The sequence below is a fragment of the Polyodon spathula genome, chromosome 21, assembly GCF_017654505.1.
Source record: "Polyodon spathula isolate WHYD16114869_AA chromosome 21, ASM1765450v1, whole genome shotgun sequence".
Classification (NCBI taxonomy): domain Eukaryota; kingdom Metazoa; phylum Chordata; class Actinopteri; order Acipenseriformes; family Polyodontidae; genus Polyodon; species Polyodon spathula.
The window spans coordinates 29,665,605-29,690,670 of record NC_054554.1 but is presented as its reverse complement, the minus strand read 5'-3'; the positions used below and the strand labels follow the sequence as shown (position 1 = coordinate 29,690,670).

The 25,066-nt window shown below is 40.4% G+C and overlaps 1 pseudogene; it reads left to right on the top strand.

The window, feature by feature from the left end:
- The window catches only part of LOC121296144, a 100,556-nt pseudogene that overhangs the window by 39,307 nt on the left and 36,183 nt on the right, over window positions 1-25,066 (top strand).

Here is a 25,066-nt window from a genome sequence, read left to right as displayed (position 1 = left end):
CCAGCTATAGTCCCTGTCTGTGTGTGTGTGTGTGTGTGTGTGTGTTCTTGAATACTAGACAGGTCTGGACACTTTTACCGAGACTGACAGTTTGGCTGAGTACAGATTAAAAGTACTGGATCTATTCAGGCTGGGGAAGAAAAAATCTGGTTAAGGGCAGATTAAATTGAAGATTAAGTGCTAAGTGCTGTAATGAAAATATAATGCCAGCCCAAGCAGTAAAGAGCGTTAATGGGAGTTGAAATTTTACAGCTGGGGTTGATAACAGGACTTGCGTTTGACCAGATAATCTGTGGGAGAGCTCTTGTTCTAGTCCATTTACGTTCATTTATTATTTTTGTCAACAACACTCTATCATTTGGCTATGAATGAACTTGTCAGTTATGCTGCCGTCGGAGGCTGTAAACAACGTTCAAGTGCTTTGTTTAACCACATGGTTTCTGGGGTGATCTGTGCTTTGTAAAAGTAAGAGCCGCTTTCCTTCAGATTTCCTGAGCACGAGAAAGCAGCTTGTGCAACCCCAACACTATATTCCCTCTACACTACAAGTAAGCTGATTTGGGTTTGGGTTTGGTTCAAGCCGTGATGTCATTGTTTGCTTCTTGTTTTACTCTTGCCTGTGAGTTTTCACACTCTCCTTGGACTAGTTTCCCAGAGTTCATTACAGTGTATTTATCAGCACAAGGCCTTGTTTATGCGTGCTTTTCATTGTTTGTATTTCAGTGCAGAATCAGTCTATCCCATCTCATTATTCAACTGTACAACTGTTTTCCCACAGCTGGAGACCTTTCACAAGTTACTTAGAGTTGTTTTTTATATGCATTTTAATTTTGAAAAACATGCAGCTTCCATTAAACAGCAATGCAGACCATACATACAATCATGTTTCTTCATTAGTTATTGCCATGAACATTCTCTGTTACTGGCTTGCGCATCCAGTCATTGAATACTTTATGAGTTTTATGATTAAAATTCACCCTCGTTCATACTGATTGGATTTGCATTGCAAGTAAAATATAGTGTTATTTATCTTTTAAATATACATGGAATCGGGGCGTGGTGGTTATATAATGACCTGCCTATTAAATCTCATGTTTTAAGAAACATTTTTGAAGCCAAACCATAAAAAGTAAGCTCAGTAGTAAATAATGTGCCTTTGGGAAAAGAATAACAAAAAGCTGTGTTTGCCAGACAGTAATGTTTTTGCATTCCGTGCGGTGAAGGTCCTGATTTTGAAGCCAGTCATGTCCTCAGGTTTATAGTAACCCGTTTCAGATGTTTCTGTTTTAATGAGCAGGCTTGTCCCATCATGCAGATATCATGGGTAAGGTTCAGAAGTTCTCCATAGCTGTAGACACGCCTATTGGGCATACATTATAAATTTTTGGAGGTGTTACTTAGGGGGTGTTGATTCTTGTCTTTTAGATGGAAAACTTAGAGTTGCTGCTTCTTAGAACTGGAGATACTGCAAATCTGGACCTGTGATCGCATGTATTAGATTTCCAGAGCGTCAACCTGGCGCATAGATATGCTTCCTTGTATTTAATGTATTATAATTAAAAGGATTGAAATGTGGATTGTTCCAGCTATTTAGACAAATCCCTTCGTACAAGAGACCACATCGCAATGGTCACACAACAGGTCAGATGAATAAATAAGTGCTTATTTTGACAATGAAATAAAACCACTTCTGAGATATGGAGAATCTTTAACCTATGTTTACAGAAAATGGTTTCACCTTGTCAAGGAGATCGCAAGAAAGAAAGCAGTTTGGGACAGGAGTATTGCTAACTTTAACAGTTGAGAAATTTGATCACCTCTGCATTAATTTACCTATATAGCTGTCTATCCTTTTTGATTTTCAAGAGTGTAGACTTGATTCCCAGGTTCATGTTACTATAGCAACGATTTTAAGAACTACAAAGCAGTCAACGCACAGTTTCTCAGAAGCCCTTTCATCCTCTCTTCCCGGAGATGATCAGAGGGAATGAACTTAACGGGAACACGTTGCAGGGAGCAGTTCTGGTCTTTTGTATTGCAATCCGCTCACCCCCCCCTCTTTCTTTATCAAAACCATTCTTGCTTCAAGGTGCAGTGTCGCCCTCTGCCCACTACTCCACGGTATCTGTTCTTCATTAGCTGTTAGCTCAAGGCATTCTGGAGCAGGGATAGAGGTCGTTCGGGAGGGGACAGAGGTGGAGCTGTGGGTTCACACACTGACCATTCACTTGTGAAGGCCTCGGTTCAAACCCATCTTAGTTATGGTGTTGAATCAGGCCTTATTGGACAGCTCCACATCCTGGCAGTTTTGCAAAATCTCTGCTTGTGCGAATAGTAATGAAAGGAAGCTCTTCAGGTCAGAATTATTGAGGTGCTTTTGGAAGCCTATATTAGTCAGTCACCTTTTTATGAGCACTAAAATAAAAACAATTTAAAAAATCCATGAACTGGTCAAGATGCTCCTTTTGCAACTGCTTTATATAAAGAAAATTAGTTGCATACACTTCTATAGCCAGCTACGTGCTCACATAAATAATCATCACAGCCCGCTGTACATATTTTGCATGATTTCAAATGATCGGGAACACAGCAGTTGCATTTGATTTATTTACTTTTAATGTGTTTTATTTAAACAAGTTAGGCATGCTTGCAATGCTTCCGTAGGACAATTGTGCATTTAAAACAGGAGTAATGCACCCAGCCACAATTCACCGTACACTCCTGAAACAAAAGGTCTTTTAGATTTATTTTTGTTTTACGCAGTGTGACCTTTTTTGATTTGGAGAGATTGGCTTGCATACAAATCAATAAAGTAGCGTTCAATTGAAGCCTCCTTATCTCCCTGCACACACCTCCACGCTGTTTGCAGGTACCGAGCGAAGGGCTGTGTAGTGGAGTTCTCTTCACAGCTCAATAATCAAGCCCTGGGATGGCTGGGGAAATTGGCTGACATGCACCAAAGGAGGTGCTTGTTATGCTATTTAGTAAAACGAATGCAGGCTGAAATCTGTTTGAGGATGAAACTTGCAATACTGTGCTGGCCGATTCAAATTGTCTTGCTTCTGATCCTATAAAGCAGTCATCTCTTTCATAATAACAGCAGTGTGCCTCACTAGAATACCCACATCGATGCCTTCCTTACATTTAAATGATAGCTTGCTGACTTATCGGTGTATAGTAATTAGATCATCTCAAAGCTCCAATATTAGATAGTAGATGACATGCTGGATTAAACTCTACTTACTTTGCATTGAATGTGAAATGTATCGTTGTACTTTTTCAATTTAGTTTGAAGTAAAGAGCATCAATTTCAAAGTAGTCTGCATCTTGTTTTAATTTCCATCGCCTCGTTGGTGCAACAAGCCCTAACTGTTAAATCGCACAACTTTTGCAATCTACATTCTCGCATAGTACGTTTTTACATGGCTGTCTAATTGAAGGCACAATTTATAATTGAGAGGGAGCTTCTGCAAGGCAATTGCAACTTCTGCTTAAGAAAACCGAACGATTCACTTCAAAGCATCCATAACATAGATCTTTATCAGCAACAAGAAGAAAATCTAATTGATTTGGATATAGCTTCTTTTGTAATAGAAGTATGCACAGGAACAAGTGGCCTTTATTACAGTGCTATTCATTGAGTTTTAATAAGATTTTACCTTTTTTATTAAAATATATTAAATAAGAAGCTTGTTAGACAGTGTGCTAAGTAGAAGGATTGCCATTCCTATAATTGGGTAGACAGTGGAACTTTGTGCTGTCTCTTTAAGAGACAGTGAGCTTTTGTGTGTATCAATGGAAAACCAACCAGCTGTTTTGTGCTATGTGCCTCCTAGGAGCATCTGAAAGCGTTTAAATCAAAAGCAGTCACAGTTTCCACAGTGTATTATAGGAATTCCATAAGCTCTTTACTACATGCTGGCTTGACCCTCACTCTAGGGGGCACAATGTAAAGTGGGCACACAGGACCGAACTATGCAGAGCAGTGGGCTAGCTTCAGGAAACTTCAATGGAGAGAATGCAAGAATAGCTTTTGAGTCATAAGCCCTTTCGGGAACTTTGGAGAAAACTCTTTGCGGTCTGATAAGTCATTGGCATTTGCTATTTTGTCCGAAGCTTCCGTAAAAAAGAGGCTCTGTAATATTAATGTTTGAAAGGGGAAAGGATTTGCTTAAAGTGGTGTCTCTTAAGTCGATATGCAAATTCAGTACATGAGAAACTAGATGGGCATTTAGGGAATCCAATGTTTATGGGGTACTGTTCAGTAATAATCATACACCGCCATGGTGATCTATATTGTTTTGTGTTGAGTAATTACAACTTTCATTCTATTTAATTAATGACTAACAACTTCAAGTTTCTTCAAGTTAATTACTCTGAAAATAAGAATATTGTCACACCCCGAGTATCCAGCGTTTTGATACTTTTTGTTCCCTGATCCACAGATGTTTTCGGTTTGCCAGGATTAATATCAAAGAATATCTATTGCATGCGCCTTATTGTTAAAAACAGTCAGTTTTGTTTAAATCCGAGGAAAAGCATGAACTTCCAGTCATGATTCTCCTTGCAGAACGTGGTTCTGGTTTTGCAATCCAGGTGTAAATGTTTGGATGCTTGAAGTGAACATTAGTCACTTGTCACAACTTGACTTAGCACAGGGAACAGAGTCTGTTTTTTTTTTATTTTTTCTTTCCTGTTGCTGAGATATTGCTGGGGAATAGATGTTTTACGAGCTCTCAGGATTTGGTTAGCATTGTGATTGTCAGATAGGTCCCCGTTTTTCTCCAGATCAAATTTGGGGCGCTTTGTGACATGAAAGCAGCATTCCACATGAAAACCTGAGAATGCACTGGAATTCAGTAACCTGACATGGGTCGGAGCTCAGAAAGAGAAATGATGAAGGCGAGATCCTGAACTCAGGGAAGGAGGCAGCCCAGTGCTGTACAGAGCACAAAACAGACTCTTGGTGAATGAGGAGCAGATGGCCCAGTTTATTGGAATGCATCGCACCAGCACTGTTACCTGGCTAGGAAGTGGCCAGCATGACAGTCAAGGGACCAGTAAAATGGAGCCCTAATAGTGGGGTGGCCTGAATTATTTAAAGACTATTGAAATTTGGACTGTAAAAATCTGACATTAATTGAGGCAAGGCTTTGTACCAGGGTGGCCTTCAGATGAGGGTTTCACTGTCTATGAATTGAGTTCTAACCCAACCACCAACAAAAAGACTTGAAGTACTCAAAATGTTATGTCAACAAGCAGTCCTAAATCCTCGATGTGCTGACATGTTGAGCAAGTTCTGAATTTCCCAGCGTGTGTTCTTCCACTCCCCAGTCCGCCTCTTAAAATGCAGGCTGGTTTTGAAATTCCCACACTGAAGCCAGTAAATCCTTCACCGGTAAACACGAGAAGCAAAAACGCAACAAAGAGCATTAACCCACTGTGTCACCGAAAAGTCTAATGGAACTCCTGGTAATGGAACTCCTGGTAATGGATCTCATAGTGATGGATTTCAGTTCTCTTAATATAAGGTCGTTTTGCGTACAGTGAACATAGTTTAGATGTAGCATCTACATTATCCCAGTATGCATGGTATGAAACGATTAAAACATGGGCATTACTGTTGAGAGATTGATTATTCTCAATTCCAAATCATGAATATTGTAAATGGGCAGTAGCTTTGCTAATTATAATAAGGCTGATTTTCCATTTAATATCCATTTTCTCGTTTTAATTTTGTACAAGCACCGTTTCTGACCATGAGGATATATATATATAAAAATATGGAATTATCTGTTTTGACGCCTTTACTGTTAGAATGATTTTATAACCACAGTCTCATACTCCCAGGGGACAGAGAGAGAGATGTTTTGAAGGCAGCAAATATTTCAGTTTTTTCTGGGGTTCTTTTGATCTGGCTTTGGTTTAGTTATCATTCCGCTTGGATGACACACTGTCTTTCTTCCTCTCCACTCCAAAGGAAATGGGATCTGCATGTCTTCCATGTGTTTTACACTTTTTCCCTACATTATTTAAATAAAAAAATTCCACACTTATCCTGTTTTGCTGTTAATAAAAAGAGCACGTTTGTTATAGCTTTAATAAGCATTAGCGCTGCTTTTACTGTACAGTACATTGCTTTGACTTAAGGAAGACAAAACATACTATTTAATGAGTGAGGGAAGGGCTGTGTATCTCATTAATTCCAAGACCAATCGCCCATGTGTAATGCCCATCTGAGTAGTATCTCTCTGCAATGCCGCTCACCAGAATTCCTCAGGTGTACCTCCCATTCAGTCTTCAAAAGAGCTCTTGACTTTAGGACCATTATTGCTTTTTTGATTGAAGTCAGACTGCCAGTAATTTGTGATGGTACAGTAGGCAATCTGTCTGTCATAGGGAAAAAAAAAAAAGGATTCCTTCTGATTTGACGTTTGACACATTTATTTGTTATTTTTTAGATTCAGGAGGTCCTACACAAACTTTCCTTAAAGCATTTCCTTAAAACGTGAAGCTTTTAAATGCTTGCAGATGTGTTTAGGAGGCACACAGCAAAAGCCTGCAGCCTCGTTTTGTGACGAACATGGCTTTCTGCTACAGCATTATGACTCTGAACCCAGTTTAAGTCCTTGCTTCCTCCAGATGAACTGGAAACACTGTCAGACTCTCCTTCCAACATGCCATCTCTGCTTCCCCTAATGCCCATGTGCTGAGACCACATCTTGAAGCTTTCCCTGGTTCCCTCTGAGCACCTCTCTAATTTGGCTTCCTTTGCATACCACTTCCCAGCCAGAAACCTTTTTAAAGCAGTTAACCTCAAAGGCCGGCCTTCCCTCTCATCAGTCCCAGATAAGTTTGAATTACTTACCCGGTCCCGTTCAGCATCACTTATCAGACTGTGTGTGAAGTCCTTGAAAGATCTCTGGACAACCCTCCAATAAGTATTGGGACAGATGAACAAACCCAAGTGGTTTTGAGGTTCAGGGGCGATTTCTATTGTTTTTTTTTACCCCACTGGGATCCATTTGGGTTTTAAATATCTTCACATGCACAAATGGCTTATCATTCAAATCCGTGCAGAAGATTTTAATTGAAACATGCTTGTGAGGGGAGTGTACGTGTGTGGCTACAATATAAAACATTGCGTTCACTTAACTGGGTAAAGAAGAGAATCGCCACTTTTAAAAACAAAAATGGGTACAAATCCGAACAAAGCTGTTCTTTCCCCGAAATATACATTTGAAGTCCTGATTAAAAAAAAAAAAAAAAAAAAAAAAGGATGCCATTCAAATATTTGTTGTGGCAGCTTATAGTGGGGTCTCAGTAGTGAAATACAGGCTAGTAGCACTGTAATAACGGATCATCAAAGTTTAAGGGCCACCCAGTTGTTCTCAGCCTAAATATGGAAAGTGTGCGTTTGAACAGACAGCCCAGCTGGCTGTGGTGGCTCAAAAGAAAGCCAAAAAACAAACCCAAAGAAAGTCAAATAAATGGAGTGGAGTGCATTAGATGTGCTGTTAGAATTGCAGCTTCACAGTGGGGTTTGCAGTTTCTAACTGGTCTATACAGTAGTAAAACATGGAACTTTTTTCCCCAATGGGCTTGGATTATAGATACTGTGTGTGTGTGTGTGTGTGTGTGTGTGTCTCTCTCTCTCTCTCTCTCTCTCTCTCTCTCTCTCTCTCTCTCTCTCTCTCTCTCTCTCTCTCTCTCTCTCTATATATATATATATATATATATATATATATATATATATATATATATATATATATATATATATATATATATATATATATATATATTACGTTTGTCACATAATGGGGATGGTCATACAGTGTAAAACAACTTAATGTGTATTAATTACGTATGACGTCAAAGTTTTTTCTTCTTTTTTTTTTTTCTTTTTTTTTTATTCATAAATGTAGTGGTTAAACTGAACACTGTTGTATGAGGAGGAGGATGTTAAATATCATCAAAACTTGTAAAGAAAATGTACAGTGTTACTGGTTGCATAAGTATTCAGTCCCTTAAGTCAGTACTTATTAGAAGCACCTTTTGCAGCAATTACTGCTATGAGACTTTTTGGATAGGTCTCTACTAGCTTTGCACAGTATGATGGTGACATTTTTGCAAGAAAATTGCTCCAGTTCTGCTTGAAGTCTTCAAGTATTGCCATAAATTTTTGATTGGATTCAAGCCAGGACTTTGACTGGGCCACTCAAGAAAATGAATTCTCCTGTTGTTCAACCACTCCAGTGTGGCTTTGGCTTTGTGTTTCGGGTCATTGTCCTGCTGAAATGAATTTCCTCCCCAGTATCAGAGTCTTGGCTGACTCAAACAGGTTTTCCTCAAGGATTTGCCTGTAGTTTGCACCATCCATTCTCCCCTCTATCCTGACAAGCTTCCCAGTCCCTGCTGACATAATGCTGCCACCACCGTGCTTGACAGTTGGGTGATATGCAGTGTTGGGCTTACACCAGACGGAGCGCTTGGAATTTAGACTGAAAAGTTACATTTTTGTCTCGCCTGACCACAAAACCTTTTTCCACATGTCTGCAGTATACTATATCTACATGCTTTTTTGCAAATGCCATACGTGTTTTAAGATGAGGCTTTTTGAGCAATGGCTTCTTTCTTGCCAGCCGTCCATCTAGGCTAGCTTTGTGTAGGGACCGGCTTATTGTTGATGTGTGACCACTGACTCAGACATCTCAGACACAGAACTTTGCAGATCTCTCAAGGTCATTGTTAGTTTCAGAATGACATCCTAAACCAGTTTCCTGCTTGCCTGGCTGCTCAGTTTGGGAGGGCGACCTGATCTGAGTATTGTCTTAATGATGGACTTCACTGTGCTTGGAGGGATAATCAGCGCCTTTGAAATTTTCTTGTACCCTTCTCCTGCTGTGTGCCTCTACCACTTTATCCCTGACTTGTTTCAAAAACTCCTTGGTCTTCATGGTTGCTTTGTTGGATCACTATGTGAGTTGCAGCTTGAAGTCGTTCTATACCTGAGGGAAATTATCTTAAACTTAAATCGCTTTGAGTACACTCAGGCTGAAACCATTTCACTAATTTTGTGACCTTTCAAACAAATCGCGCCCCTGAGCTCATTGAGGGCTGCAGTAGCAAAGGGGTTGAATACTTATGCAACTGAGATTAATCTGTTTTTCTCTGTAAATCTTACTTATTTATTTTCTATATGCATTTTTTAACTTTATCAATGTGGAGTAGTTTGTGGAGATTCTATATGTAAAGTCTAATTTGAAAGCGTTGTGGAATACGCTGAAGTGCCAACAAAATGTGAAAACTTTGCAGGGGGTGAATACTTCTGCAAACCACTGTGTGTGTGTGTGTGTGTGTATATATATGTATATATATATATGTATATATATGTGTCTGTATATATATATAAGAGGTAGGCGATTTGATTATTTAAAAAACAACAATAAAAATAAGATTGAAATCCGAAGTGCTCAATTTACTTCACACAGAATGGCAGTTTTTTTTTTTTTTTTTTTTTGGTAAGTAATCGTTTGTTAGGAAGTTTGTATATCTATTTTCATATGACTATTTTTCTTTTCCACATCACAACTCTAAAGAAGTGCTTTTGTGTCTCGGTTTGCCCTGCAGGCAGTCGTGTTGCGAGCCAGATTAATAATTACAGAGTACACAGCACTGGGGAAAACAGTTTCTCAATCTTTTGATGTGTACATAAGAGGGACCAAGATTACAAAGAGAAAAATCGTACAAAAAGGAAAGGTCCTACAGTTTTATTTAAAGCTGCATTTCCTGTTATTGTTACTGTCTACTGTTTGGCAAAGCATTACAAAATATATAATAAGAAAGGCCCCATGCCATTCCCGGCAGGGCGCCTGAGTTTGTGACACAGATGTTGGGTAGGCAGAACAACAAAGGAACTATTCCAAGTCTCTTGGTTATGTGACCAGTATAAAAAAAGCAAAGTGAAAAAACCATTTCTAATAAGCGAATCTGTGGTGTGGGTGTCTCAATTTAAGAGTTGTGTTTTTTTTTTGCACAAACAAAATGATATCTCTAGTACAGTAACAGATACGCTACACGCAACTTGTTAACTTTTAGACATGCCAGCATGTACAGGGATGGAAATAGGACTCCCATTGCAAAGCAGTTAAATCCATTCCTGGTTTTATTATGAGTTTAGTAAGACGCACCTGAGCCTGTGATGCATACACTTGGGCTAGTCAAGCTTGTAATAAGACCTGGAATGAGTGACACTGCTATGCAATAGGAGTCTTGATGTGTAACCTGTTCCTAGAGTTAGAACAGTGGGGTGAGTACACGTTATTTGAGAATATCACAGCACCACTAAGGTCTTTTTCCCACACACACACATACAGAAGCGTCTGTAGAGATAACCAGATACAGACATGTTGAGGCTGTTTAGTAGCAGTTTCTATCCTGTCAAATATTTCTATTTTTCAATGCCCAATAAATAAAAAAAAAAATAAAAAAATCCCTCACAACCTGAGAAGAAAGGTTAGATCCAAGTAATCATTAGGGTCACTTAGAGCATATTACCTATTTGAAGATGAAGCCGTTACAACTTGCAATACCTGCCAACATTTATATTTGAAGTAAAGGATGTTCTAATCCAGTAATACCTTATTGGATATTAAAACCTGCAGTCATGTTTTGTTATATCCATGACCTCCTGGATTTTGCGCATAATTTCAGGGATTAATAGAAACATAAATCTTATCACCTAAGCCATGGGAACGAGCTAAAACCATTCCCTTCATTCCTCAATTAAAAGAGATCGTGTGGATGGTTTAGGATGTGCAAACATTTAAATGGCGGTTTTACATCTGATTTGTGCTGCCTGTCTCGAACATTTGTTCAAAAGTTGTTCAAGATATTTTCACGTCTCAAATTTGAATGATGTTGTGTCCAAGGGTCGTATATAGTTCTAACTTCATCTATAACTAATTAAACACTCAATAGTTCTGTATTTAGAAATACTGGAAAACTTACAGAATTCAGTAATAAACTTCTTAACTGGAGCCTTTTTCAATGACACCTTGGGGCTAATCCCAGCTCATTAGGGTCATTTACCCTTGCGTTTGAAACCACTGAAGTGCAGGAAGGAGATTTTGAATCTGCGCTGATTATCTGACGCGGGGTGAAGCTGAAGGCCTGGTGGAAAGATACCATCGTAATGAAGTGGAAAGGGCTTGACACAGCCTGCAATGTGCCCAGGCTAGTGCAGTGAAAGCTTGTGTGCTTGTCTTTTCTGCTGCGCCTGCACAGGGAGAAGGAGGAGCAGTTCGCCAGGCTGATGGCGCAGCAGGAGATACAGGCCCAGCAGGCAGAGGGCGCTCTGGAGCAGTTCAAGAGGCAGGTGGCGCTCAACTCTGAGAAGGTGTACTCTGAAATGAAACAGCAGGTGAGCATTGAAAGTCAGCCTCTTTGTATATTCTACCACTTGAATCTGTCTTTTAGTCTGTGTCGTTTGCAGTTTAGCTTGGCTCTTACACTCTGATGTGCAGTTCTGTGCAGGTTAAGCAGCGTCATATGAATCATCGGACGAAAAGATCAGATGCTGTTTTATGCGCTGTGATCCGACCAGAGCTGTGGTTTTTTCAGAGTTGTTCCAGCTCATGGAGTTCCCAGTCTCAGAACAGAGGGATTCCCCAGTGTGGCCAGTCCAGCTTACTGGAGAGGTGTGGGAAGACCACAAATATCAGGTGGAGTGGAGACGAGGAGACGGGTAGAGTTCCAATTACCCTCAGCAATAGGCTGGCACGCGCCAGGATTGTCTGGCTTGACAGTGCGGTGCAATGTGTTAAGTGCTCTGGCCAGGGCTGTGCATGCAAACAACAGCAAAAAGTAAAAGTTATTTATTCGGATGCTTTCCAGACTTAGCAGTTCAAGCCTCATCCTTTTGGATAGCATACAGCACATCCTGTTTACCGAAAACATCTTGAAAGTATATTTTTTTTAGAAGAAAAAAGTTTCTAATTTATTAATTTTTTTTTTCTGGCATTTTGGCATAAACAGGATTTTTATTGTCTCGTGGTTTGTTACATTTCAGCAGCCCATGAAAAAGATTCCTACTTTGTTATGCTATCCTTTGCTCTAAAAAACACTAAAATGAATTTCATCTTTCATTCAAGATTTTTTTGTAAAACGTCATTCATCTCAAATATATTACTTCCTAGTAACTTTAGGCAATGTGTAACTATGGAGTCTTTGATTTGTCATTAAAACACAAATGCGCTTCTTTGAAAAGAATGACACAACATTATTCAGTGGAAATTCCTATCCTTCTCACAGCTGGATGAAACACGGAATCTTCCACTGACATCATATGGCAGTATTCCTACTCTTAGGGCTAGATTCACAAAACCATTTATTGTCATTAGCACTTTTTTTTTCAGTTAGTAAAAACACAGCCAGTAAAGTTACCAACCAGGTTTGGAGTGAATCAGTTTGAGAATTTAGCCCTTAGTCTCTATAACCATTTATAAAAATCTGACTTTTTAAAGATTCCTCCCATCAGTGTCTATTCCCTGGTGCTGTGTGAGGCACAATGATCCATACAGCAGGGCCTGCAGTCTGTAATCTTTAGCAGCAGAGACAAACAGCTGTGTTTAATTTGACGCGTTCAGTAAACCTGTACATAGCGTACATATTTCGTTATTTTGGGTCTGTTTATCTGTTAGCAAATAACTTTAGTGTCCTGTCAATGCTGGATGATTCAGGGCTAGTTTATTCTCCTGCTTTGGTTTGAGTCAAGAGAAGCCAGATGCTTGGAAAGTCAGTTCAGCGCCGCTAGATAAACGATTAAGTAAAATGAACCTAATTACGGTAGATTTTTTGTTTTGTTTTTTACTTTTACAAGGGCATTTAAATCAGGTATGTATACCGCAGATCGTTAACTGCGCTTTAACTGCATGCAGACTTTCTCACTGGAACAATACCCAGCATGTTTTAAATTACAGCACTGTTTCGTCGCAGTGTACTCGATGTGTTTTAATCGTAATAAAAATTGTTACAAGTCACAAAGGCCCTTATTCATACAGCGGGACGTGCTCCTGATCCAGTTTCCAAACATTGTTCACTGCCGATTTTTGAGTAAAGCATGTACATGTAATTGCCGCTGCCTTGCTCATTTATTAGAAATAAACCCAGCTGGTGCAACACATCCAAGCAATTAAACATGCAGTAATGCTGGATATTTACTTGTTAGTTTTTAATATACTGGGTGATCTGCCATTGGTGTTCCTTCTGTTTTGAAATGTATCGGATCATGCTCATCACAGTTACAGAGACAATGCTCACGATAGTTAACGTATCAGGTAGGAGCTTACAGAGCTTTAGGAAACTGATGTTTATAAACATTTCAATTATAAATCTTTCCAGCTGTCTTCAATCATCATCTTTGAGGAAGACCTTCCAGAGGGGACCTCTGGTCGCTTGTCAAAGAGATATATTTTGTCAGGTTCTCTTCTGGAGTACAGCGCAGTGTAGCTACAGCGTTTTAAACAGTGCTGTATTAATGTGGCTAGTAACCCTAACAGTGCTCCCAGGACATCACGCTGTAGCTGAATTATGCTGGATGAAACGCATCAGAGTATCATGAAAGAAACAAGCACACCATAACCTCAATGAGAGTATCCTTTTCAGCTTCTACGTGTTACTAATTTATAATGTACTTCAAAGCCGTTTCATAGGGGATGACTTGCAGCCTTTCATTTGGTATGCAGCACATCCTGAGCACTGCCAGACCTCATTATTCATCTGCTTATTAAAAGTGTCCCTATCCTGCCATGTGCCATTGTGTGCTTGACCCTACTTCTTACTGTGACAACCCCATCTCCCCATGGCACCGCACAGCACAGACTAATTGACAGGTTTACAGAAGAGCCTCGTGGCCTGTTGGACCAAGCAGAGCCAAAGCTGTTCAACAGATTCATTTAAATGAATGCTTTTCTGTTTACAACATTCTCCTCAGAAAGCAGACCTTGTTCACAGTTCAGTTGGTTTATATTTCACAAAGGTGTTTTGCAGCGCCAACCTCCCAAGCTTGTCTGCAGCGCACCTCTTATAAAGGTTTATCTAGTAAGTGTAGATCAGTCTAATATGGCATAATGAAAGCATGGTAAAGAATAGGCAAGTATTGTAAAGCATATTAACTCCTTAGGGTACACAAGGAATTGTGCCATTTGTTCAAACAGATTCTTTTTTAAATACATTTCAGAGTATCACAAGGAAACTGACAATTTGATGACCAGATTCCAGCTTGTTAGTACATTGTAAACCATATTTCGTGGACCTCATTGTAAAAATAAAAAAGTTAGCATCACCTACATGTCCCTTGTAACATTAAAGAGGTAAGCATGGAAAAACAAAACTACTGTTCAGATTTACTGTGGTAAACATGTATAATGGACAAACCCAAAAGCAATCTTGCATTAGGGATTGTGAACTGTATTTGCTTGGAGCACAGTTTGGCGTTGGGCTTCAAGTAGTTCCCCCTGTTTGGTGGGGTCAGGGTTGGGACAGTAGGCTCACCCCGAGCTGACTCTGCTGTACATTTAAATAAGTCAGCTTTATGTTTGAGGTCATAAACAAACAAAAAAAGATGAACTATTCTCTTTCTGCCTTTGCAGATGGAGAAAGTTGAGGCAGATCTGAGCAGATCAAAATCTCTCCGTGAGAAGCAGTCTGAGGAGTTCTGCTGGCAGATCCAAGAGCTCAAGCAGCGATACGAGCAACAGGTTGGTCCTTATTAGGAGGTTTTCTTTTTCTTCTGTATTAATGAAATGTGCTTCTCACTGTCCAAGACTCCTTCAAGTACTTGGGTGGGTGCTTTATTACAACATGGCTTGTAACTTTGCAGGACTGCACATAGTTTATCCTCTAAAATATTACAGTTCTAATTTATAGCTGGGTTTTTTCAGGTAGATTCTGTATCAGAGGCTGATTATAATAAAAAGTTATTAAAATGTGAATCCAAAATGTAAAATCTGTAGCAAAGGTACAAAAGAAAAAATTGCTTTTCCCTTTATCGCACAATTGATTGCCTTTGATTCTTTTTTGACTAAGGTTAGCTGTACAACGGGATCAATCTGTGAGAGAAAACTGAAAGATCTGATCTTATCAGCACAGCAAATGACTGACAGTCCTTTCAGAATTAACGTTCAAAGCCCTGGTTTTAAAATAGGAAATCTCCTGGGTACAGAGCGCAGCCCAAAATTAAAACGACACCAATATTAAATTACAATCTCCGAGACATCAAATGAAGTGATCTAATGACGGGTTCGTGCGGTTCAAAGCTCTGTGAGAATGTCGCTTTCTATTCCCAAGATGTTGAAGCAACGTGCTCCCAACTGTCATTACAGCGAGGCAACCAGAATAAAATTCCAGTAGCCCGATTGCTATCTCCTAGCCTGGGGATGGAACTGGCTGCTTTGGAAGCGCTGAAAGATGTGTTCCAGGGTATCGTATGGCTCAGAAACGTTGAAGGAAGGAATAACAAAACTACTTTAACGACTGGATCAGGCCAGTTCCCACACAGCAGGTTGCGCTATTGAAACGTGCGCAGATCTGTGCAGGTGGCTACCATGTAAAACTGGCGAGCCCGGCTGCAAAGAAGCATGCATGTGTAATTCGAAAATAAAGACCGAGCCATCTATGTCCTCTTTCAGCAGTGAAGCACAATAACCCGTTCGTGATGAACACGGTCAGGTTCACGGCTGTATTTTAACCTTTCCTTGCTCCGTCAAGCCGCTGTATGGGAAATGAAGGTTAAGGTTATGTTTTGGGTCTCCAATATCGTACCCTTTTATGAAGAGAAACCATGAAATTTGAAAAACACAGTAATCTACAACAGGCGCTGCAGTTTGTATACAGAAACCTGAATAAAAATAAAATTGAATAAAAAGCGAGCAGGGAGACGTGCCACAAATCTTTCTTTTTGTTTTTCTTTTGTAAAATACACCCTTGCACAACACCAAAAACAAAGCACATAGTTTAGCAGCACCCGAAAACGATTAAACCCTTTTAAATGTGTGGCTATTCCAGCTCTGCGTTCACACAGCACAATACTCGTCTTTATATAAAAGAGCAATTTAAATGCCATCCAAACCGACTATCCCACATTGTGCAATGACAATAAAGTCAAGTCAATCGCTGCTCTCGCATTGTGTGTAACAGTTCAGTCATTAAAAAAATCTAAACAAAAAACCCCAGCACTTTACTGTTTGGCACACAAGCTGCAGGAGGCCATCCCAGTAATGGCTCCAGTGTTCCTGCCTCTGGTAGCCAGCAGAGTCCCTGGAGAGGTCCAGGGATGAGCATCAGAGAGGGTGGGGTCTTTGTATTGTTATTTATTTATTTAAATAGGGAATACACAAGTTATGTAGTGAAGAACCCTAATTTGCAGCTAATGTGTTCCTATAGCACAGTAATACATTTAAACAGACAGTATTACAAAACACTATGTTTGTTTGTTTGTTTTTGTTTTAACCAAAACATACTTTCAAGTCTTTATCCAAGAGAACAGTGTTCCTTCAGGGTGCATTAGCATACTGCAGAGCTTGTTAGGAGATTGCCAATCTACCATATAGGAAGAAATTTTATGAGCAACAGGATCCCAATGATTCAGTATTAACAATGTGGTTAGGTAAGCCCGTCCATACCCTCACCACTCCTGGTGCAGAGAAGAGGCTCCTTCCCTCTGTCCTCAGTCTTATACTGAGTCAGTGTCTGTTCAAGTAGGCCTTTGTTTCTATTTTTGATTATTTTGTTTGAGAGAGAACTTTTACAATAGCATAAGTAATGACTCACTTTTCCTTTGGAGTTGGAACATTTTTAACATCTTACTACCCATCTACCCTTTGTCGATTTAAAACCAAAAACAAACTCGTATATATGTTTTCAACATACGTATCTTCTTGTTCAAGATACGCCATTGGCTAAGAACATATAAAAAGAATGGAACGTTTAGGATTTTAAATGTACTGGTTACAAGTTCTGGTAGGCAATCCAGTCTGGTTCAAACGAGTCCAGACACTTATTGAAGCAAAGCTAACAGTCTTGAGCTGTTTTGATCTTGTTGTACAGATAAAAGATTTGATCTGGGTTCCATGTCATATCTTTTAATATTCAGCTGCACAACTGAAATAAAAAAAGATGTAGAATAATCTCCCTGTGAGCGATGTGCCCCACCCCCCCTCCCATTCTTTCACACCAAAATAAAGCCCAAACTCTGTCCTGTAGGAGAGACACCCCCTGCTGTGGCCAGACGAGCCACCACTGTCTCTCTGTTCCGACCTGCCTCGTTTGTCTGATGCACAGAGGGGTCAGCGCAGACGCACACTGCTATTTCAGCCGTCCTGCCATCTCTGACAACTTCACTGTTACGGGACAGGCAGGGGGTGATAATCTCATCAAGCAGATGACAAGGTGTATCAAAAGAGTCTGCTGCCACTGCTACTGCCTACAGCTCTCGGATGACCGCGTTCACAATGATGGGTGGGTGTCAAACACTACAGCAGCACAATACTGTGTTGTTTTTACATCACACGCCTACTTCAGATTCACCATTTTGTAAAATATACAGCACTTCAAATTGTTATGCTAAAACAATATTTCTGTTTTACAAATACAGATTTAACCACTTTAAAATCTTTTTTTATTGCAATTTTAATACGCTTTTTCTCTTGAAACATTTTGTGAATGACAGTTAAGTAATCTTTGAGAGAGATCGATCTTGCAGGTTGATTTTTTATTTTTTTTTTTAAGGTCTCAATTACTGTTTGGTGCAATTGTTTTTCTGTAGCTATGATCGAAGAGATTTTTATTACAAAACCAAAATAACATTTATATGTACCTTTGCCCCCAATTCGGTGGGGTTCGTGTCAAACTGTGGGCGGAGGAAAACACTTAATGGAGGCGCAGAGCAAAAACGGATTGTCCTTTTGTAATTTTTTGTTGCGCAAATAGTCGGCAGCGTTTGTCTCAAAGAGAGTCTGTAGCTTTAAGACTGAGTGGTCCAGGCGATTTCCTCTCTGCACAAACAGGATCAATTCACGCAAGATTCCTACTCTTAGCTCCTTTAGTCCTGTGTTTTTTTTTTTTTTTATCTTCTGAGAGAAGCAATTCTCACACTAAACTCACACACACACACACATACATATAATCTCCACAGGAAAAAAAAAAACACACACACTCCTCTTTATTCTTATTTTGAAAATCCACCAAAACTGAAGAAAAATCCAAGTGACTGTTTTAAGCAGCTGTGTGGCCTGGAGTTCCCCGGAGAAGCTGGCTTCCTGCAGCCCCCCATTCATCACCTGCTTCAAAGGCTGCATTGCTGCCTATAGTTCACAGGCCAGGTAGGGTGCCATTGTGCGCAGTCTGAGAGGATTAGTATCAAAGATGTGAAGACTAGGCCCTCGGTCGTGGGCTGCCATTCAGTCCTGGCAGGGAGAGCTGAGGACCGGCCAAGGTCACAGTATCCAGCATGGCTGGGACGTGGAAAGGGTCCTGGGAATCAGCTTCTCACTATACAATCATGGTGGAGGCTAGCAGCACAGCAGGTGCCCTGCTGATACATGTGCATCTGTTTGTGTGGGTATACCGTAGCAGACAACGAGATAATGCCGCCGCTCGCTCGCTCGCTTTCTTTCTTTCTTTCCATCTTTCTGTCTTTTTTTGTGTATTTAAGAAAGAAAAAAATGACAAGTGTATGTACGTTTATAAAACTGCGCATTGTATTACGAGATACGTATTTTTATACAATATGTTTTTTGTTTTTTTTAAAGAGATGTATTTATGAATATAGGGGAATTATAATTGTGTTTTTAAATGCTGTAAAAAAAAAAAAGGAAGCATTACGAATAGATTAGACTGCAGAATTAACCCTTTGTGTCGCTTCTTTTGCAGCCTGTTGGGGAGACAGTAGTATTCTAGGTAGAAGAGTCTTGCCAGAGCTCAGGATGTTTTTATGTTTGCTCGTAATCATTTGGCCTCTGATTTGATTAAAGAGGTTATTGATTATTGTCTTTCACGTAGTAGAGATGGGGCTGGCTCGCCCCGGTCAAAGGGGCGGGTGATTATTGCTCTGTTACGAGAGCACTGGCCTGTACTTCGGGGGGGGGGGGGGGGGGGGGGGGGTGGGGGGGGGGTGGGGGGGGGGGGGGGGGGGGGGGGCTTACAGATCTTTACTTGTAATAATTAACAAATGAGTTAACGATGATGTAAAATAACTTGTCGACTCGATTGGTTTGAGGCATGAGAGAAAATAAATGGAGCCGTGGACAGGTTGTCATGACGACAGGGATGTTCTGCTCATGAAGTGTTGCTCCTCATTGTCCAATCAGATAGTGGAGCTAAAACTGGAGCACGAACAGGAGAAGACGCACCTATTCCAGCAGCACAATGCCGAGAAGGACAGCCTGGTCCAGGACCACGAACTGGAAATGGCCAATTTAGAGAAACAGCTGCAAGCCGCCATGGTGCAGCATGACAGCCAGACACAGGAGTGGAGGAAGCGGGACAAGCAGGTAGGAGCATTTTACTGCTTTGTACTTGTTTTTATTTTTTTTTAAACATTTGTTTTTTTTAAATAATCTTTTTAAAAAGAAAAATACATATATCTGTATAGCTATATGAATATCTATAATTGTTGTAAATGTGTAAATTATTTATTTTTTTCTTCAAATGAGTGCCGCTCGCGGCTGCGTGCCTAGGGTAGGCGTTCGTTTTTTCTGTTCGTTGTTCTGTGAAAAGATTAATCTGCAAAAACCACAGGTAGCCAGATTATAAATCTCACGCCGCAGTGTAAATCGGGCCTTTTATTCCAAACCCTAGGTTGCATTTTCTTTTCTGTCCCTGTTTTGTTGGATTGGGATCACAGATATCCAATCGCGGAAGCATTTCGGCTCTATGAAATATGATTCGGTTGGTAGGGGCGCCCATCTTCTTTTATTTTCCGCTCAGCACTGCAGGTAGCCATCAATGGCCTGCCGTAAGCTTCCGTTTTGTTGTTCATTATTGCATCTCGGGCCATAATTTATTTTTTTCTTCTTTTTTTAATAAATGTCATTGGGGGGTTCTTCTGATAAGGCGATTAAAATGTCACTTTCTCCCCCTCATCAGGTTTGTTTGCTGGGTTATTCTGCCCCCGAGTACCCAAACCCCATGGTCCCTGTGGGATGCCCTTTGACAGACTCACCCCCAGCTGTGGGTGTATTTGACTCTTCAAACTTTTGGCTGAAATGTGCATTGTCAGCATGGAAAACCTTTATTAGTTTCAAGCTGTAAATGGGTAGAGGTTCGGGGTATCAGGGCCGGTCTCCAGTGGCGCAGGGACCTGTGCTGTAAGTCACACAGATGCTTATTCAGTGTGCAGGTGGTGGAGTCTGGGAGCACAGTTTAATGATACTCTCTGCTTCAGCAGCTCAGCACTGGTAACCAGTATTAAAAGCATATTGGTAACAGCCATTTTACACTTCTGGGTATATTACTGCCAAAATAAATTAGTTATACTATTAGTATTTTCTTTTTGTGTTCCTATATGTAGGATTTTTTATTTTTTATAATTTCTTTACAAATTAGAAAATGGTTGCTGGGTGTTACCCATACATGGCTTTCATTATGTAAATGTGTGCATCCACTCCTTTGCCTGGCTTTATAATGAGTGGCTGTGTTGTGAGCATGTTTTTAAGTTGGATGTAAATACGCCCAATCATTATAGCATGGATTTCCAAACGATGCCATTTCTGATACCTTAGTCCAGTGAACGCATCAGGCAGTGTAAAATTTGTGCCCAGCCTGGACACACGACACTAGGGTCTGTGCGGCAGGGAGTGCGATTGACCACTAAAGGGAGAGTGCTCAAGGGATCATGGGTAAAATGTATCCACGGTTTGGTTAGCTCTCCTGATGCATGACGTCTTTAACCCTGGTGCTCATGCCCTGCTACTGATGTGCCCCATCCAATCACCAAGACCCGCAGAGAACCACTCTCTAGATCACATGACCACAGACGGATTTTCTTTCTCAATAATAAAGGATTATGAAGCAATATAGAACAAGGCCCAAGCGTACCATATAAAACTGATCCTCCAGTAAACTGTATACAGGTAGAGCTCAGCAGCAACCAAGTCAAGCAGACATACGTTTCAGCTGGTTTACTGGTGACTGATTTTCATCACCAGTATTTTGAAGGCTTTTTGAAGTTGCATCTGTAACTATTAACACACAATAGCTCTGAATTAAGAAATACTGCAATAAACGTTCGTCTAGAGGTCTTGAATATATCGAAAAAGATTTCTAGTCTAAATGTTTGTCATTGAATTATTAGTATTGATTTATTAATGGATAAACTACAGCATGAGCACGAGCAGATCCCTCATCTTAATGGAGGTGACATTGACGCTACAGTCTTAATCTTCATCCTCTTGACGGGTGACATGAGTCTGAGATACTTTGACAAAATCTAAATACCAACATGCTTTTAGAATCTACAACTATGTTGTCCAGAGCGGACAAAGGCCAGCAATCCGTGTCTCCTGAGACTTCAGAATGCATTGTGCTCAAAGGGTTAGTTTTATTTATTTTATTTTTTATAACCCATTAATGCGTGATGGAGCATGGCTTTCGCAACAACAAAAATGTGCCAAGAGCATGTGGATGCAGGAGTCTGTCTGCAAAGATAAAAGGTGAGTAAGTCTGAGCTGGAATTGAAACACATCTGTTTGATGTGGTAAGTTTCCATATTTTGCAATTTGAACCCGATTGTGTGGTTCTTCAGCAGGGGAAGGAACAAATGAGAGCCTCCCCAGGTGTTTCCTTATTGAGCAGATTGGCTTGCTGTCGAGTGCAGCCTGCTGTTCAGAGCCTCTGCCACACAACACACTAACACTGGTTACTACAGCTTGGTTTCTCATTTACTCCTCACGGTGTCTTTGCTTATTCATTGGGCCAAGCAGCAAGAAATCCTGATCCCACCTGTTTGGCTGTTCAGAGAACTCCTGACCAAGTTCTGCTCAGAGCCAGGCTCCTGTCTCCGGGCTGATCGTATAATTAAACAAGTTTGTAGGTCTTAACCATGTGGCACCGAGGTGCATTTGCAATGGGAACAGGAGCTCATTCTCTGCTGCCTTAAACATAAACGTCTATGGTCTGGGGGGACGTGGGACAAGGGACCCAAATTTAGCCATGTGATAAAATTCCTAATGAATTTGCCAAGTCGGATTCCTTTCCTGCCTGGACATTGAGATCACCTTCCTGTCCTCTGGGCATTGAACGAGTCATATCTGCACGGTTTATCTTATTTGTTCCGAACTCAAAAGATGTCCTGCAACTTTTTAAACTCTTTCAGCAGGCAAACAGGCCTGGTACTATGTGAAACTCTACTGCTGTGCTTCAAATTAGTGTCACAGGCCTAAGGGATTGGAAAATGTCTGCAGTCCTTTGAGCTTGCAATGCTGTTTAAAGATCAAAAGACAAGCAAACAGAATCAATAAACATATTTTTCTCTCTTGAGACCGAGATCTAAGCTGGCAGCCAGTCACTGTAGGATAGTTGTTTACCCAATAAGACTTGCCTTAAGCTAGTTTTTATTATGTGCGTAACAGTCCGAGACACTGAGATGAGGGATGGGGGAAGGCTTGATTGCAGTTGTTGCTGGTTCACAGCTGTGTTGAAATGAGAATAGCAACCAAGAATCGGTTCTGCTGTTTCAGTTTATCTTTCTTCATCCCTACCATTCACGCAGAAGGCTGCGTTACCTTAAATCTCCTTCCTGCAACCTGAACTGTGTTGGATCACAGGGTTCATCGTGTCACACCCTCAGTGTGGAACTGAGGTTGGAAAGACTGAACCCTAAATTTGACCCCTGTTGAGGCATGCACTTTAAGATTCAGGAGTAATCCCAAAACTAAACAGTTTGAAAGTACGTTAGTCATATTGACACAAACTGGGTGCTGTACTTAGTGTGGGTTGAGGGTTTCTTGTGCCGGATTTATTCAAGTCACGTAATCGCAGTGCAATATGTAGCAGATTGTTCTGTTGTGACAGTTACCAACTGCTTTGGAGATCCAGCCAAGCAAATGCACCATGACAGGAAACTGGATCTGCTCAAAGATCAGGAGGGAGGGGAGGGATTAAGACGCAACTTCAAAGGTTTACATTTTTTGAAATATGATTTGTAATTTAAATTGATAAACAAGAACTTGCAGCCTTTCTGGGAAGTAAGGCCTGAGACCCAGTGTGTTATTACTAACCTAGTTGTTTTAATGAAATTACATGCGGAACACATCTCTTCAAAGCATTAGTTGTGTTTTTGTGTTGCGAGCACTTTTACACATTCCTGCAAAGGCACCAGGACACTATTTTTGGAACTGTTAGGTACAAGACATGTGGAGAGCAACCAGGAAGAGTCTAGTTAAGTTTGGGAAAATTGAACGTTTTAGTTTTCATAAAAGCATGTGGTCAGAAAATGTCTGCCTTCCTATTTTTAAACAGCATTTATACCCTGTGTTTACAGAGGTTGTGTGAGTCTGACCTACCTGTAAACTTGCACAAGAGCCTCAGGGCATTTAACTCAACATTGTGCTACTTTTATTTTTCAAAGTTTTAAGAATGCCCTCGCTGCTCTTATTTCTAGGAAAAGCACATTACTTGTTACCACATTTCAAGATCCCTGCTGCACCAAAGTGTGTTTGAATTGAGCGCTCAGGAAAGCATTGACTACAGCTCTGTGCAGCTGTGCCAGTGGATATATATAATGCACCAGCACACCTCCTTACAGTCACTTCCTTGCCATTGGTTCTTCTCAGTTGCGTTTTCAGAAGGTGGCAGGCGTGCATTGTCTAGGTATATAGGTTAGTGTTCAAAGGGAAGTGGTCTCCCGAGCAGAGACTGCCTGGTCACGCTGAACTTTGTGAGGCTTTTGTGATGCAAGTTGCAGAATTGTTAAGATTGTTGTCACTCTCATTCCACTCCTTTCAGCAGTGTTCCATACATCTACCCATCCAAGTTGTTTTTCAAAATTATGATGATGTCTGGTACCATACAGATTTGCATTTACTTTGATAGCTCCAGACTCAGGACTCGTCCGTCTATAACAGTCTATCAGCGGAGAAGACCATTGAAATTCTTTAGGGCTGTTGTCTTTAACAACATAAATTGTTAATTGTGTCGTTTTAAATCAGTTTTCTTATGTTGCAGGCTTGCTTTATTGATCTTTTTTTTTTCACCAAATTATTCCTGCACCCAGAACTCCATAATCAATAGCATATGGACTTGTGGAGATCACAGGGAGATGAAGCAGAGATCAGTTTCCAAACGAGTGATTGGCAAAATGATGACGCCCTCAAATGTTCAAAGGGTTTTCTTCCAGGAAAGCGAATTAAGACCAAAAATGTCAACTTTTCCCTCGCTTTCCCTGTCTGTTTTCAGGCTGTGCAGTTCAATGTCATGTTTGAATGTTTAAAAAGCTTATGATGACAACATTGCAGACAACTTATCTGCCAGACCGTCCTGCTTCCTTCACAGAGGCAGGTTTGCCAGGTGATCATTGCAGAGATCCTCGGTCTAAACGGGGAAGTCGGCTCCAGTTCATGTTTTCAGTTGCTGCTGTTAAACATCAGCTGATGCTATGCCAGTCTTGTCACCAGTGAAGGAAAGAGTCCATTATAACACATGAATGAGTTTGCTCATTTTGACAAAGATTTATATGAACATTTCTTGTAAGATTTTACTACACTTAAAGGTGTTCTCTTGTATTCGCGATTGTCCTCCTTTTCTTTTGTTTTACTGGTAATACAGTACAGTGCATTGCTAGGGAGCAAAGTCCCAGTTCAAGCCAGGTTACCGTTTTTAACTGTATTTACAAATTCTAATGCCTTTCACCACAGTGTCGTCTCAAGGCCATTTTACAGACAGGCAGTATCTCTGAAACAATGCAAATATTACCCAGTAGAGCACCAAGCCAATAAAACTGGCTTGATAATTAACAGGACCACAAAAAAAAGGTTGTAATACAAAAAGGTATCTTGTGTTGCTTTGAGAT